This window comes from Pelobates fuscus, chromosome 11 (assembly GCF_036172605.1).
Source record: "Pelobates fuscus isolate aPelFus1 chromosome 11, aPelFus1.pri, whole genome shotgun sequence".
Lineage (NCBI taxonomy): Eukaryota > Metazoa > Chordata > Amphibia > Anura > Pelobatidae > Pelobates > Pelobates fuscus.
In genome coordinates, this window is record NC_086327.1 from 37,288,985 (window position 1) to 37,304,823 (window position 15,839).

At 41.7% G+C, this 15,839-nt stretch overlaps 4 non-coding genes across 4 annotated transcripts; all 4 read left to right on the forward strand.

The window, feature by feature from the left end:
* Nucleotides 1-148: 148 nt before the first annotated feature.
* Nucleotides 149-215, forward strand: LOC134578217 (small nucleolar RNA SNORD50). Its single transcript, XR_010086083.1, has one exon. It is a non-coding gene; the product is annotated as a small nucleolar RNA SNORD50 (small nucleolar RNA).
* Nucleotides 216-541: 326 nt separating this feature from the next.
* LOC134578219 (small nucleolar RNA SNORD50) lies at nucleotides 542-610 on the forward strand. The gene has a single exon (XR_010086085.1). It is a non-coding gene; the product is annotated as a small nucleolar RNA SNORD50 (small nucleolar RNA).
* Nucleotides 611-6,800: 6,190 nt separating this feature from the next.
* LOC134578218 (small nucleolar RNA SNORD50) lies at nucleotides 6,801-6,867 on the forward strand. The gene has a single exon (XR_010086084.1). It is a non-coding gene; the product is annotated as a small nucleolar RNA SNORD50 (small nucleolar RNA).
* Nucleotides 6,868-7,193: 326 nt separating this feature from the next.
* On the forward strand, nucleotides 7,194-7,262 carry LOC134578220 (small nucleolar RNA SNORD50). Its single transcript, XR_010086086.1, has one exon. It is a non-coding gene; the product is annotated as a small nucleolar RNA SNORD50 (small nucleolar RNA).
* Nucleotides 7,263-15,839: the final 8,577 nt, after the last annotated feature.

Here is a 15,839-nt window from a genome sequence, read left to right on the forward strand (position 1 = left end):
TTAACATCTCATATGGCATTAAATACCCTGGCTTGTGCATTTTGTCTTCACAATTCTCCATATTTTGTACTGGATACAGATGTTGGTTGCAGCAAGGGTATTTGGTGTCTGGTAAAATTACCTTTGTATGGGAACCATGTCTGTACTAGAACCATGATGAGTCTATCCCGAACCTGAATTGTGATGACACATTCTATGGATCTGACTGCTGAGTTCTGAAAACTTTAACTTCTAATACAATTTTATTTAAAATAAAAAAAATTTACGTTAATTCCTTTTATGTCTTGTTTCATAGGTCTGGACACTACAGGAGTAATGCAGACTTAAGTCACATGTAGCACATGGTAAGTTCTATGATTCTCTACAATCTGTATTGTGAATCTTCTTTTGCCTAATCTCTCAATGTGAGAACATGAACTTACTGAGACTTAATAAAACTTTTTTTTTTATTGTCTTCCAGGTGACTCTGTAATTTTTAATCCTTCCATGAAGGATTGTTCAGGTATGTCCCTATGTATTTGTCTGTATAATACAAACTGCAAACAATGATGAATCTATCCCGAACCTGACTTGCTGATGTCAAACTCTTTATGGATCTGACTGCTGATGTTTGCAAAGTTTGTTTTTGAAACCTTTACATTTGATATTTGCACCTCTAACTTGGATGTTTTAGCTGGCAACAATAACCTAGATGTGAAGTATTAAACATAATCCTGTACAGACCATGTGACTCATCATATTCTTTTGGTTTTTCTTTAGTGCAAAACTGGCATATTCTGGATACCTAAAGTTTATTCCTCAAATCTACACTGGTGTCTCTGGACTAGTCCTGTTGGTGACAGGGCTTCATACAACTATAAGCAGATAGCTTATTCTTTTTACTGTTAAAAGTAATTTCATTTTAATAAAATTATCGGTTCTCCTGACTCCCATGACTTTTGTCTTTAATTTTTTAGATTTATCCCATAGTTTCTGTATGGGAATACTGGCAACCAAACTGGTCTTATCTATTAAAGGAATACTGTAGACATTAAACAACTTTACCTGACCAGTTTTGGTGTATATATCGTGCTCCTGCAGTCTCAATGCTCAGCTTCAGAGTGAAAAACTATTTATGCAGGTCTCCAGTGTGATTGCTGTTCAGTTTACATCTGAACATACTTCTAAAAGTTATCACTTATTTTGTGCATGCACAGAAACAAGCTATTTTTAACTCCTAAATGGCAGATGACTAAACAAGTCTGCAAACAAACTGTTTAATGTAAAAGTTGTTGTCTAGTTTCCCTTAACAGCAGGCATGCTGTGCCACCCTTGAGGACCCAGCTCTAAACACAAGCAGTATAGCACATCCCTGCCATCCTTTGTACTTGCGTGGTATCCAAGAGTCCCCCTGCATCTGATCTGGGACATGTGATCACGAGGACCTCACGATCACATGGATGGAATCGCCGTCCACAGCATTGCCAGCGGGGCAGTGCCTGCAATGACAAATGGTCCCCCTGCTGCCTAAAAGTTATATATACTTGGATCATATATGATCTATGATCCAAGTGTATTTTCACCCCTTTAAGGACCGAAGACAGTCCCGAACCATCATAACGGTATTTAACTTATCTGCGCTGCTCCCAGTGTGGGTAGACAGACTAACAGCCCAGGCTGTTTCCCCCTCAGCGAATTAGGACCCCACATGCATGCAATTGCTCTAACAGAGCGGTCACATGGCTGCAATAGGTGTCAAAATATCTGCCTGAACTGACAGGCAGTCTCCCTGCATGTGTAAAATAAAAAATAGTTGCATGAATAAATATTTATGATGTATAGACCTGTATTATGCCTTTTATCTCATGTCATACTAAATGTATTTTTTATATAGTATGTGTATCTTTTTAGTTAAATTGCACACATATTAACACCTTAAGACCAAAGGGCGTTCAATGCAGTCCTTAAGGAAGCGGCTGTAAACGCCATAGGGCGGCATAGAAACACTTTGTACTTTGTCACGGCGATCGCGGTATGGGGACTTACCAGGCAGTTCCTCTTCGGCCCCTCTGGGCCATGTGATCGCGAGGACCTCACGCTCACATGGACGGCATAGCCAGCAGAGGGCGTGCCTGTAATGACAGGTACTCCCCACTGCTGTCTGGGGGGGAAATAAAACCGTGTAAAAATAAATATATACATCATGTATATAATACAGTCTAACTGATATGAATATAATTATATATTAATCAAATTACATGTACAATGATATTTACATGTTATTATATATAATATATATTTATCACTACATACCTATAATTAAAATTACATATACACGTGTGTATATAATTCTACATATATAATTTTTACATAATTGGGTCATTTTATTTACAATTTGCAGGACCTGCCTGACAACCCAGGCCAAAAGTTCAGGGAATTTAATTTGCCAGCACTATAGTTAACCCTGTAACTTTCCAAGGCACCATAAAACCTGTAAATGGGGGTACGGTTTTACTCGGAAGACTTCGCTTAACACAAATATTAGTGTAGGGCTTCCCGAGACCCACTTTTCAAAACGGTAATTTTTCGAGACCCACTTGCTTTTAATGCATATTTTTAAAACACCATGGCAATCGGTTTTAGAGGCATAAAATTAGTACATCATGGCAACCGGTTTTAGGGGCTTACACTTGGCACACCATGGAAACCTGCTCTCTCATCCAGGCACCTGTATCTTCTGTTTTTGTCTTGTCGCACGCCCTCAGATGTCTTAATGTGTGATATGCACGACTTTTGATGTTTGTCTTTCAGTGCCCCGGCTAGGTATTTCACATTTTTGTTACTGTGTGAGTAGTATGTCCACCTGGTAAGTTGAATTGCTCTATGAACCTTCACTAGAAGGAGGTTGCGTAGTTCCATTCGAAGGGCTGTTAAGGTGTTATATGTTTCGGGTGAGGAGTCAGCTTTATGTTGCAATTCTAATTTGGAGATTTCAGTTGTGAGTGATTGGATTTTTGCTATTCGTTCTTTTTTAATGCGTGCTCCCCATTTGATTAGGATGCCCAGTGATATGCCTTTGTGTGCTTCCCATACCCATGTGTCTGCAGAACCCCTGTCTGTGTTTTCTGAGAAGTATTTAGGAATAGAATCATTAAGGTCTTCCCTTACTCTATGATCATCCAACAGGGATTCATTGAGACGCCAGGAACTGGCCCGTGCTCCGGAATCCGTGAGGGACAGTGTGAGCAATACTGGGGCATGGTCAGACCAAGTGATTTGACCTATGGAGGCATCTTTCAGAAGTTGCAGGTGTCTGCCCTATAAAGAACATGTCTAGTCTAGAGTAGCTATGCGCCACCCTAGAGTAGTATGTATAGTCCCTTTCTTGTGGGTGTGAAATTCTCCAACAGTCCACTAGTTGGTTGGCGTGTAGTGCTCGTTGAAATAGAGATCGTTGGTGCTGTTGCGTGTCCTTACTTGTTGTGGAACTGTCTGTGGAGTGGTCTATGACTATGTTCCAATCCCCTCCCAGTATTACCACTCCCTCTGCAAATTTTTAGTTTCCTTAGGCATAGGTTTATGAAGGATACCTGTTTGGTGTTAGGAGCATATATTGTTGCTAGTGTGACTAGTGTGTTTAGTTTACCCTTAAAAAAACAAGAATCTCCCTGCGGGGTCTGTCTTAGATTCGCTGTGTGTAAAGGGTCTGCGGGATGTTATCAGAATGGCCACCCCCTGGTAGTTGCTAAAATACGAGTGCCCTATTGTTTTAGTTTTCAGTTTGGGATTTTGGTTTCCTCTGAAGTGGGTTTCCTGCAGATAAATTATCGGCTTGTTGTCGTTCTATTTCCCGCACGAACACTGTACGCTTTTCGGGTGTATTGAGTCCCCTAACATTAAGGGGCATAAGTTTTTAAGTCAGCCATTAGTAGATAAGCATGGTTGGGTACATGTATTGGTTCCGTAGTTGCTTGTGTACCTGTACCTGGTTGAGGGGGAGGGGATGTTTAAACTCGGGAAATTATGTACATAAGGCATGTATGGCACATGCCTTGAGCAGATGGTGTCTAGCACACAAAGGATCATGCGCATCCTGTGTGCTCCCTATGCCACCTCTTGGGGGGTTAAGTGGTCCTGGGCCGTCAGGACCTAAGACCTGTAGTCAATGGTAAAAATCACATTTAACAATTTATAACATTATTACTGTTGGCTTATGTAATCTTGGTTGCAAGTATCCATTAGTATAGAGGTAAAGATCAGTTCACGGTTCCCGTGGGGCCAAGACCCGGGCCCATGGGGGCAGGGATCACGTCCACACGGGACTCCGGCAGCATCGATGAAAGTATGTACATTAAACAATTTATTAAATGCGACACAGCATTTATACGACATCAATAATGATTGCCAGGGAGACATTGTTGGCATATAAAAGGATATGGTGGGAGTTCAAGGCGTTCTGTGTGTTGCGCCCCTTGGTGTCAAGTTCGTTGCCCGGTTGGGCTCGTTTTGGTCTCTTTCTTGGGGTACGTTGCCATTTGGCCCGTTGGGGAAGTTGTCTGTCAGTAGCTGATGGCAGGCCCGTTCAGTCCTCTACAGGTTCCGTTGTGAGTCCCAGGGCTTGTTTAAATATCGGCACGTCTGCGGGAGTCGAGATTGTGTGAGTAGTCCCCTGTCTGTTTACCACCAGTGCAAAGGGGGATGACCACCGGAATCGTATGTTGTGCTCTGTGAGAACCGATGTGACCGGTCTCAGTCCTCTTCTTGCAATAAGCGTCGATTGTGCCAGGTCCTGAAAGATCACTATTTTATGGTCGTTGTGGGTAATTTCTCTGAGTTGTTTGGCCATTTGCAGTATAGTTTCTTTAAGCGGGTAGTGATGTAGTCTGCATATGACGTCCCTAGGTTTCTCGTGAGGCAATGCTTTAGGCTGGACTGCTCTGTGTGCTCGATCAAACTTGATGGATGTGTCATGTGGCCTGTCTAGTAGCTTATTAAAGAGGTATGTGAGTGTGTATTATATTTTCACTTTCCCCGTCTGGGGCCTCAGGAAGGCCTCTTATCCTAAGGTTATTGCATCTGCCCTTATTGTCCAAATCTTCTAATTTCCTTTGCAGGAATAGTATAGCCTCATTGTGGGTTTGTTGTAGGGATTGTATGTTATTAATGTGCAGGGCTGTGGTTTCTCCCTCCTCCTCCAGCGTTTGTACCCTGTTGCCTATGTGGCTTACCTCCTCATGGGGCGTTGTTAATTTGTCCCCAAGGGTCTTCTCCATTTTGGAAAACATTTCTTCGAGGTCTGATTTGGATGGCAGTTGTGAGAGGAGTGTTTTGATGTCTGCTCCGTCCGTGGAGTAATCTGAGGGAGCAGGGCTGGCTGGGGCGCTATAGTTGGGGGATTTTCCCACCGTTGCTGCCATTTTGGATAGCGGATCTGTCTCCGATTTTTTTTTTTTTTTTTGGCAAAATATTGCTGCAACAAAGTTTTTGGAGCGGTAAGTGTCGTGGAGGGCACATTGCCTTTGCTTTGGAATTTGTTGGAGTGCCTGGATTATTTTCTACATTCAAAATTCCATGTTTGTTCCTTCGTGGGACTTATCCATTAGAGCACCCTGAATTCCATGACGAAGGGTTGAGTGCACTTCCACTATCTATATACAGTGTGTGGGGGCAGGGAGAAAAGGGGTTACAGCTGCAGACCATGTAATAAAGGTCTCGCGAGCTCCCAGAGTGTTGCCATGGTAATGCTCTGGGTGCTCGCGAGACTTCTATCACACGGTCTGCAGCTCTGCACCCGGCGGAGCTGCAGACCGGAGGTGCTGGGCAGACTGATTGTAGGGAGCCCGGCGGCATACAGGGCAACCCCTTCCTGATCAGTCTGACTCCCGAGTCTCCGGCGGCCCTGGAGGGTCAGCGCAACCCACTAGGAATCACCCTGCGACCCACACTTTGTAATACATTTTACTGTTTTGAGACTAATACAGCGGTTCCCAAAGACGGTATCGTCAGTGAAAGTGATTTTTTTTGTTGCATTTTTCACACACAAATGGCACTTACACGGACGATATAATTTTTATACGTTTTACTGTTTTGAAACATTAATATTTGTGTTCAGCGAAGTCTCTCAAGTATAACAGTACCCCTCATGTACAGGTTTTATGGTGTTTTCAAAAGTTAATCAAATATAAGGCTTGCGTTTCAGTTTTTTCACATTGAAATTCGCCGGGTTGGTCATGTTGCATTTGAGACTGTACGGTAGCCCAGGAATGAACATTACCCCCATGATGGCATACCATTTGCATATTAAAATTTACATATTAAAAGTAGATGTACTGTGAAACTTGCTTTGATCTTACAATTTTTATAACTCTATATTTCAGGTGTCTAACTGAAAAAAATGTTCAAACTTCCATCTGTGCGGCAAGGTAACCATCTTAATTGTTCATGTAATGCAGAAAGGCTAATTAAATCACTGCACCAACTATAACATTACTGCAGGTTTCATAGACTTTTACACCGATATTAACTTTTCTCAGCTACTAACTGTAGGCTATAGTACCACTAACTGGCTGCTCAGAGCAAATTGGCATAAGTTGTGCACAACTTACCGTGCCTTGTATTCAACAGTTTGCAGAAAATTAAAGCTTTCTGATTTAACAATGGCGTCTCTTTGATTTTAACATCTCATATGGCATTAAATACCCTGGCTTGTGCATTTTGTCTTCACAATTCTCCATATTTTGTACTGGATACAGATGTTGGTTGCAGCAAGGGTATTTGGTGTCTGGTAAAATTACCTTTGTATGGGAACCATGTCTGTACTAGAACCATGATGAGTCTATCCCGAACCTGAATTGTGATGACACATTCTATGGATCTGACTGCTGAGTTCTGAAAACTTTAACTTCTAATACAATTTTATTTAAAATAAAAAATTTTTACGTTAATTCCTTTTATGTCTTGTTTCATAGGTCTGGACACTACAGGAGTAATGCAGACTCAAGTCACATGTAGCACATGGTAAGTTCTATGATTCTCTACAATCTGTATTGTGAATCTTCTTTTGCCTAATCTCTCAATGTGAGAACATGAACTTACTGAGACTTAATAAAACTTTTTTTTTTATTGTCTTCCAGGTGACGCTGTAATTTTTAATCCTTCCATGAAGGATTGTTCAGGTATGTCCCTATGTATTTGTCTGTATAATACAAACTGCAAACAATGATGAATCTATCCCGAACCTGACTTGCTGATGTCAAACTCTTTATGGATCTGACTGCTGATGTTTGCAAAGTTTGTTTTTGAAACCTTTACATTTGATATTTGCACCTCTAACTTGGATGTTTTAGCTGGCAACAATAACCTAGATGTGAAGTATTAAACATAATCCTGTACAGACCATGTGACTCATCATATTCTTTTGGTTTTTCTTTAGTGCAAAACTGGCATATTCTGGATACCTAAAGTTTATTCCTCAAATCTACACTGGTGTCTCTGGACTAGTCCTGTTGGTGACAGGGCTTCATACAACTATAAGCAGATAGCTTATTCTTTTTACTGTTAAAAGTAATTTCATTTTAATAAAATTATCGGTTCTCCTGACTCCCATGACTTTTGTCTTTAATTTTTTAGATTTATCCCATAGTTTCTGTATGGGAATACTGGCAACCAAACTGGTCTTATCTATTAAAGGAATACTGTAGACATTAAACAACTTTACCTGACCAGTTTTGGTGTATATATCGTGCTCCTGCAGTCTCAATGCTCAGCTTCAGAGTGAAAAACTATTTATGCAGGTCTCCAGTGTGATTGCTGTTCAGTTTACATCTGAACATACTTCTAAAAGTTATCACTTATTTTGTGCATGCACAGAAACAAGCTATTTTTAACTCCTAAATGGCAGATGACTAAACAAGTCTGCAAACAAACTGTTTAATGTAAAAGTTGTTGTCTAGTTTCCCTTAACAGCAGGCATGCTGTGCCACCCTTGAGGACCCAGCTCTAAACACAAGCAGTATAGCACATCCCTGCCATCCTTTGTACTTGCGTGGTATCCAAGAGTCCCCCTGCATCTGATCTGGGACATGTGATCACGAGGACCTCACGATCACATGGATGGAATCGCCGTCCACAGCATTGCCAGCGGGGCAGTGCCTGCAATGACAAATAGTCCCCCTGCTGCCTAAAAGTTATATATACTTGGATCATATATGATCTATGATCCAAGTGTATTTTCACCCCTTTAAGGACCGAAGACAGTCCCGAACCATCATAACGGTATTTAACTTATCTGCGCTGCTCCCAGTGTGGGTAGACAGACTAACAGCCCAGGCTGTTTCCCCCTCAGCGAATTAGGACCCCACATGCATGCAATTGCTCTAACAGAGCGGTCACATGGCTGCAATAGGTGTCAAAATATCTGCCTGAACTGACAGGCAGTCTCCCTGCATGTGTAAAATAAAAAATAGTTGCATGAATAAATATTTATGATGTATAGACCTGTATTATGCCTTTTATCTCATGTCATACTAAATGTATTTTTTATATAGTATGTGTATCTTTTTAGTTAAATTGCACACATATTGTGGTGGAATCTCAGTAAAAATAAATTTACTAGGACAAGATTGCCATGTGGCATATGTGTAAATGTTGTATCAGTTAGTTAGTTACACGTAGCTAAGATACAATCAACACCGTATTGAGCAAATGCAGGAATGCAGAAACTGAAAACACTTCCCCCCTCCTCCATTGTTCTGGGTGAGCCATGTGGTCTAACAAGTAAGGGAAGTTAGGCTTTGTTCAGCTGATTGTGTAAAGAATATATGTGGGTAGAGTTAACTATAGGAGGAGCTATATGTCTATATCATGCATTTACACAGTCAGTTCCTGGCTCAGATCTTGTTGTATTTTGATGACATAAGTCCCTCTGAGCCCCGGTCGGTGAATCGAATAAAGAATCTCTTCCTTCCTGAAGAAACCTGTGTCCATCTCTCTGTGCTTGGCTTCCGTCAGTTTCTCCGGTATCATTTGGTGCATTGGGCCGGGAAGCTCATCGTTCAACGGTAGCTGAGAAGCAGAGGCGTGAGACGGTCTATCTTTGCCCACGTTCTCTACGGCTGCACCCCTGAACTTCTGCGTGGACCTCCCTTCGTCTCGGCGCCACTGGTCTTTTGTCCAGGAGATCATCGGCCTCTACGTAGTAAGTGCTGGGGTGTCCCCGTCGATGAGTGTGAACCCAGGTTCAGGAACGAGGAGGTAAGACAACTGCTGTTTTAGACGGCAGACCCACTAGGGGTATACCGATTGTGCGGTAGGCCCAAAAGGGGTTTAAATCTGTGTATGGAATCTGCCCCCTCTGTCGGAGGGAAGGAGCGAAGGCGCACCGCTCAATCGAACGCTCTTTAGTAAGACCGTTTGAGGCGGGGTTCTGGTGTAAATAGCCCTAGCCGGACACCGGTGTCTTGTCTAGACTAGCGTTCTAGGGTGTATATTACGTTCGCTAGGTCGGAGGGACCGGGAGACTAAGCGGCGTCTGTGTAAATTCGGTTCGCTAGCTCTCAACCTATCTTGGCTAAGTGGGAAGGCGTGTAAATTTGGAACCCACTAGTTATTTGATAGAGTAATAGACTAAGAGGCGTCTGTGTAAATTCGGTCCTCTAGTTCGCTATATGTGGTGCTTGGGCAGTGTGGCTAACCAAAACGGGTGTATATAGTTTTAGGTAGTCCATTCAAGGTACTGGCCAATAGTTTAGTTGGGATTGTAAATGTGTTAAAGATTGTTTAGTAAAGTGTATATCTTGTTAGATAGCGCGAGCTCAGCCGTCTAGCGAGAGTGTTAATAGTGTGTTGCTGTATCATAGTGCACGGTACCATAACCCTGTATATTTACTGACACTGTATATAAGTACTAATCATTGTCGTCTAATGCATGTTTAACACCATAACCACTGATAATACCATAACCACTGATAATACCATAACCACTGAAAATACCATAACCACTGAAAATACCATAACCACTGAAAATACCATAACCACTGAAAATACCATAACCACTGAAAATACCATAACCACTGATAATACCATAACCACTGATAATACCATAACCACTGAAAACACCATAACCACTGATAATACCATAACCACTGATACCATAACCACTGAAAATACCATAACCACTGATAATACCATAACCACTGAAAATACCATAACCACTGATAATACCATAACCACTGATAATACCATAACCACTGAAAACACCATAACCACTGAAAACACCATAACCACTGAAAACACCATAACCATTGAAAATACCATAACCACTGAAAATACCATAACCACTGATAATACCATAACCACTGATAATACCATAATCACTGAAAACACCATAACCACTGATAATACCATAACCACTGAAAACACCATAACTACTGAAAACACCATAACCACTGATAATACCATAACCACTGATAATACCATAACCACTGAAAACACCATAACCACTGATAATACCATAATCACTGAAAACACCATAACCACTGACATAACACTATAATTACTGAGCCTTGTGTGCCTTTAGTAACAGTAAATTAGTTTTGAAATACAACTGGATGAAATGGTCAATGGTATAGGACGCTGGAATACACTTTTACAATTTTTGGTTACTGGTCAGGCTCCTCCTAGCCCTGTCCGAAACATTTTGTTAACCAAGTTACTGACCAGTAAAATTAATTTATCCATTTCCACCTAACTCACCACTCCCCGACCGGAACCTATGACTAAACAACCCTATCTAAGTCCCACCCTAACCTGACAAATGACCGGTGCCCTCCAACTTTGACATTTACAAATGCCACTGCAGCTTACCCCTGGTCCAAAACACATTGATATTAATGGTCAATTACAGTTGGCAGACCCTGTATTTGTTTATGTCCCTTTCACCATGACTGATCTGTTTAATTGGAAGACCCATAATTCCTTTACGAAAGCCGACGAGTCACCTAGTGCTTTCTATGAGAGATTGCTGGAGTCATATAGATTATATACTCCTTTTAATCCAGAGGCCCCTGAGAACTCTCGAATGAACAACTCGCCATTTGTCAGCCAGACCCAAGGTGATATCAAAAGAAAATTGCTAAAGTTAAAGGGATTTGTAGGAATGTCCATATCACAGTTCAGGTGTATATGAACAGGGAGATTGAAACAAAGCAGGAGGAAGAATGTAAAATGAGGATGAAGGCAGATATGCTAGCTGTAGCTATCATAAGTGTAGAGAGACAGGGAAGGGAGGTGAATAGAGGAGTTGAGAATAGCCTGAGTAAGGGAGGAAGTAGGAATCACTGTGCGTATTGTAGAGAGGAAGGATATTGGAAAAGTGACTGCCCACAGAGGGAATATAAAGCAAGTTATAGATAAGACAAGAGAGAAGGTTACGAGATGGTTACAGAGGTGGCTATAGAGAAAGTCTTGGAGGGAATGACAGTAGTATACTATTCCCCTACCTAGAGATTAAGGGATAGAGAAGATAGAGATTTTGTCAGTCTGGCTGGCACTGTCATGGAAGACTATTGATACCGACTGGGCTCCATCCCCCTTTAGCCAAGTGCAGTCTATGGTCGATGTATCAATAGAGGGAAAGAGGAGCTTTTTCATGATTGACACTGGTGCTGAGTACTCTGTGGTAACTAACCTAGTTGCTCCTCCTTCAGGAAGACTATAATTATGATAGGAGCTACTGGGAAAAGCGCTGCTAGACCAATTCTCAGGAGTCATACTTGTATTCTAGGAGGCCATTTGGTTAAGCACCAGTTCCTATATATGCTGGAGTGTCCAGTTCAGCTTCTAGGACGAGATCTATTATTAAAGCTTCAAGCCCAGATAACTTTTAAACCCAACGGATCAACGTCTCTGAAGTTTAATAGATCACCAGGCATAATATCAGTATCGGTGCAAAGGGAAGAAGAATGGCACTTCTACTCTATAATAACAAATACAGACCCTAAGAGTGATGAATCCTTATTTGACATTTCAAGAATATGGACAGAGAATAATCCTCCAGGACTTGCTCGCAATATTCCACCAATACACATTGAATCAAAGCTTGGAGCATATCCTGTTAGCCTTAGTTAGTACCATATATTATAGAGGGCTAAGGAAAATATACAAACCTATGTGGATAAGTGTGCAAAGTATGACATCCTAAAATTCTGTACCTCCCCTTGGAACACTCCATTATTACCTGTTCAGAAGCCGGGATCAGATGAGTATCATCCTGTACAAGATCTAAACGCAGTTAATAATGCAGTAGTCAATATACACCCAGTGGTACCCATCCCCTATAATCTGCTTGCTTTAATACCAGGTGGGGCAACCTACTATACCTTCCTAGACCTCAAAGATGCTTTCTTTTGTTTCTGGGGTACTGCTGAAAAATTATGTATGGGCATCCACCTTCCATACTTGGTAACTTAACGGGGGATTTGAGTCAGTTGGGAGAAGGAATTACCCGGCAGCAGGTTGTAGAGTTGGGTAAAACTATGGAGGAGGTACAGAAATGGGTACAAGATAGATTACCTGTGAATATTTATCCACCTGTTCATTCTTACCATCCAGGGGATCAAGTGTGGATAAAAAAATGGAACACTGTTCCATTAGGTTCCAAGTGGAGAGGTCCCTATGTTGTTCTTTTATCTACCCCAACAGTTGTAAAGGTTGTAGAAGTGACTCCGTGGATTCATCACTCTAGGGTAAAAAAACCAGCGGCAGATTCCTGACAAGCTACCATAGATCCAGAGAATCCTTGCAAGATCCAGTTGAAGCGTGTGACCGAGTTGGATTAAAAGTGTTTTTTTTTGCGAAGATAATATTGTTAAAAGGGAACATCAACAAAGATCTACAAGTGAGTGTTTTTGACGGCCATAATAATGCCTGTCCGCTCACCAACGTGTTATTAAAAGCCAGGAAAGTCTCGAAGGGACCCCTGTGAAGACGAGCAGAACTCCATTCCCTGCAGCCCTTACATCCTGGAAGCTGAGGTGCCATCGCACGGACGAAGACTGAGGATGAAGACGTCGAAAGAAGTGCTTTTGATAATGTATATTTTTGTGTCTTTTTATATTCAAGAAGGTAGAGGTACCGACACTCCTAGCTGTGAGGTTTGCATTAAGACTACTAAGACAGGTAATCATATTTCCCAGACCCTAATTTGGCATTCACAATATGAGTGTAAAGGTGATGTGTCTAGGTGTATATATCTAGGTATAGAATATAGTGTATGCCATTTAGGAGTAGGAGAACCTAGGTGCTTCAATCCGGAGTATCAACCCCATACAATTTGGTTGACCCTCAGGAATGGAGATCCTCAGGGGACCCTAATAAATAAAACTGAGTTAGAAACCGTACATTCTTCGGGTGTTCTGCTATTTGATGCATGTAAAGCAATATCAAGTGGTAGAAAGCCGTGGAATGTATGTGGGGATCTTAAGTGGGAGAGAACGTATGGGTCTAATGATAAATATATTTGTCCCAGTAGTAAAAACAAGTATGTAAGTCCGAGATGCCCAGATAGGGAATATAACTTTTGCCCATATTGGTCTTGTGTGGGGTGGGCAACTTGGGGACCGACAGTAGATAAGGATATGATTGTTACTAAGTTGCCTACAAAGCCATATTGTAAGTCTAGGGAATGTAACCCAGTCCATATACTCATAAATAATCCTGAACGATTCATAGATAGGTTCGGTAACTTATTTGGGTTCCAAATATATGGGACGGGTTTAGATCCTGGGACAATATTATTTATAGGGATAGAGACCGATACGGTAACCTCCCAAACTCATCAAGTATACCATTCTTTTTATGAAGAGATGAGTATAGATAATAAGATCCCCCATAATGCTAAAAACCTGTTCATAGATTTAGCCGAAAGTATTGCCGGTAGTCTTAATGTTACCAACTGCTATGTGTGTGGAGGTACTAACATGGGAGACCAATGGCCTTGGGAAGCAAAGGAGGTAATGTCCGGTTCTGAGGCAGTTGACCAATTAATATCTACACAAGCCGATTATCATATGAGTGTTAGAGGTAAATCTGAGTGGAGATTAAAGACCTCCATCATAGGTTATGTTTGCATAGCGAGGAAAGGAATGATGTATAATACTTCTGTAGGAGAATTAACTTGTCTAGGGCAAAAAGCTTATGATGATGATACGAAGAATACAACTTGGTGGTCGGCTTCAAATGTCTCAGAACCATCTAACCCGTTTGCTAGATACGCCAATTTAAAGGATGTGTGGTTTGACCTATCCATCACATCTACCTGGAGAGCCCCAGCAAATTTGTACTGGATCTGTGGTAAGAAAGTATATTCGGAGTTACCACAGGACTGGGAAGGGGCATGTGTATTAGGTATGCTCAAACCATCCTTCTTCTTGTTGCCAATTGAAACAGCAGAGACCTTGAGAGTTAAAGTTTATGATGTGAATCATAAAAAGAAGCTAGCATCCTTGAATGTAGGTAGCTGGGAAGATAATGAGTGGCACTGGCTACCTTAGCGCGCTTCATTGCCAATAGGAGGGATGTAATATGTGAGGGAACTGGTTAACAGCCAAACTGTATGCCCATGAAGTGTTATTGTATTCTAATACAGGGATTCAAGCCTCATTCTACCATTAGGCAATTATGGATTCCTCTGTAAAGCACATAGCCTTCTTACCAGGTAAACCAGTTGGGCTGTTGATAAAGTCCTCCATTCACTTCCAGTGCAAATAGAAGGAGGTGTATGTGGAAAGTTCAATCTCAGCAACTGTTGTCTGCACATAGATGATGAAGGGCAGGCAGTGGCTGATCTCACAAGCCACATGGCTAAACTGACGCATGTACCGACTTAAGCCTGGAACGGGTACAATTCTAGTAGTTGGTTTGGAAGTAGGTACGAGCAGCTTGGAGGGATCAAGACATTGGTAGGAGGAGTCATGTTGATTATAGTGTGTCTCTTTCTACCATGTTTGGTTCCATTGGTAATTAGGTCCATACAGAGTGTCATAGAGAGCACGACAGAAAGGAAACCAGCTGCGCATGTAATGGCTGTTTGCAAGTATGAACCCTTAGCCCAGAGAGAATATATTCAGAATGAGGAGTGCTGAAGGAATTTGTAAGGATGCTAAGATGCTTACGAGGTCTGTTCTGATTCATGGCAACCTGAAGTGTAAGCAAACTATGGTTAAGTGATGCATCTAGAATTGTGAAATATCAGAAGCATCAAAGGGGGGAATGTGGTGGAATCTCAGTAAAAATAAATTTACTAGGACAAGATTGCCATGTGGCATATGTGTAAATGTTGTATCAGTTAGTTAGTTAGTTACACGTAGCTAAGATACAATCAACACCGTATTGAGCAAATGCAGGAATGCAGAAACTGAAAACACTTCCCCCCTCCTCCATTGTTCTGGGTGAGCCATGTGGTCTAACAAGTAAGGGAAGTTAGGCTTTGTTCAGCTGATTGTGTAAAGAATATATGTGGGTAGAGTTAACTATAGGAGGAGCTATATGTCTATATCATGCATTTACACAGTCAGTTCTGGGCTCAGATCTTGTTGTATTTTGGTGACATAAGTCCCTCTGAGCCCCGGTCGGTGAATCGAATAAAGAATCTCTTCCTTCCTGAAGAAACCTGTGTCCATCTCTCTGTGCTTGGCTTCCGTCAGTTTCTCCGGTATCAATATTAACACCTTAAGACCAAAGGGCGTTCAATGCAGTCCTTAAGGAAGCGGCTGTAAACGCCATAGGGCGGCATAGAAACACTTTGTACTTTGTCACGGCGATCGCGGTATGGGGACTTACCAGGCAGTTCCTCTTCGGCCCCT